The 1,858-nt window shown below is 37.1% G+C and overlaps 1 pseudogene; it reads right to left on the bottom strand.

Annotated features, from left to right (window-relative positions):
- Nucleotides 1-205: 205 nt before the first annotated feature.
- Nucleotides 206-1,450, bottom strand: LOC118620454 (annotated as a pseudogene).
- Between the last annotated feature and the right edge of the window lie 408 nt (nt 1,451-1,858).

Here is a 1,858-nt window from a genome sequence, read left to right as displayed (position 1 = left end):
GCATTATTCAAACATGAAAATTGAAAATGTGCCATTATTTGGAAGTTAATTACTAACCTTATTCTCTAGAGCAAAAGCAGACCTATGATGATAAGTTATCTTCTAAACTTCAATAAAAGCTGCTTGAAAAAACTATTTAAGAATACCTGCCACTATTAAACATCAAGATATCTGATGCATTAAAGAAGTAAGAAAATGAGTCAGTTCACTTCTTTATGTTGCTTTCAGTTGCTAGAATGCTAGCAATTTCCATAAATATATTTAATATATTATGTAGATTTCTAGTATCTAATTGATGGAATTATATTTTTTTAACTATATGCACTGTGACTATTTCTGCACACTTGATTACTTTATGCCCATCATACAGAAGGAACATGCTGAAAAGAGCTAAAGCATCATAAGTTGCCACTGATTAAAGAGTGGCATCAGGCACATTGGTAGATGAAAGAAATATGGATCCCAGTGAGGATACAAAGTGTAGGCCTAAGCCAATTCCCAGCAATGCTCCCATGTTCAGAAATTTCTCAATGGCAAAACCACAGTAAAGAGGCTTTCTATGATGCCTGCCATGTACCTTGCAACTCTGATGAGAAAAGCTCCCCTTAATGTCATCAGAGAAGCTACCTCCACAACTGTCACAATAGAATGTAATAACCAAGCAAGATGCTTTGGGCCTATGCTCTGGTTATATGGTACTGACCAGCATTTCAACTCCAATCATGGCTGCAAAGGTTGTACCAATTGTTACCCAAGAGTCTCTCATCACAGAGTTAATGAAAACAGTAGTTCTGTTCACTGTCAAGGCAGACAAAGCTATGAAACCAATATTACCACCCTGGCTGGTGTGACTCATTTGGTTGGAGTGTTGTCCTATGCACCAAAGGGTTGCGGCTTCAATTCCTAGTCAGAGCATATTGTAGGTCTGATCCCCATTTGGGGTGCATATGTGAGACAACAGATCAATGTTTCTCTCTCACATAGATGTTTCTCTCTCTCTCTCTCTCCCTCTCCCTTCATCTCTCTCTGAAATCAATAGAAATGTATACTCAGATGAGGATTAAAAAAAAAAAAAACTTCCTACTAAATACATATATTTTACTATTCACATACTGAGGCCAAATTAAAACCTATCAATAGCTCCAATCTCATTAGACATTCCCAAGTCTTAATAGCACAATGCTCCAAGACCAACAGCTCCTCCAGCAATTAATCATTTTCCCATGTGATCAATTTTAAATATTTTCCATTGATGATTCTAATGCTGCCTCCTTGAGTCTTTGGCCAGTTTTCTCATGCCTGATCCCAATTATTGAATTGGTGTCATACTCCTTGCTGGCTGTTAAGAGCCATTGAGTCTTTGTTATGAAATTCTTCACAACAGGGGAGAAAGCTGGATTGAAACCCTGGAAGGTAGTGTCAAGAGACACACAGGTTTTGACGCCAGCATGATGGTGCCTCAGGTTTACCAAGCAGAACTAAAATTCTTAATCCCCAGTCACTTCAACTGCACAGTTCCCTTCTAGGCCTGTAAAATGCAGACATGTACTCCCTGGCCTTCCATCCTCCCCTTACTATCTTTTCTTTTTTAATTGGTTCTAGTGCACTGCCTATAATTCCAATAAATAAGCAAAATAAGCAGCAATACTGGACATTCTGCTATCTTTTCTCAGATAGTTAAGGAATTTTCAGGTTTCACATTTATGTGTATTTGTTGTAAATGTCTGTGTTTTTTAAACCCTTTTTTAAGTTAAGGAACTTACTATTTCTTCATAGTTGTAAGAAAAAGAAGAGACTTTTTCTGTAAATATTTAAGTTTACCAAAACCTGGTTTGTCTGAACTCATTTTGAATCTCAT

The sequence above is a fragment of the Molossus molossus genome, unplaced genomic scaffold, assembly GCF_014108415.1.
Source record: "Molossus molossus isolate mMolMol1 unplaced genomic scaffold, mMolMol1.p scaffold_m16_p_7, whole genome shotgun sequence".
In the NCBI taxonomy this organism is placed as follows: Eukaryota; Metazoa; Chordata; class Mammalia; order Chiroptera; family Molossidae; genus Molossus; species Molossus molossus.
Note: the sequence above shows the minus strand (reverse complement) of the source record. Positions and strands in the feature narration are given on the sequence as shown.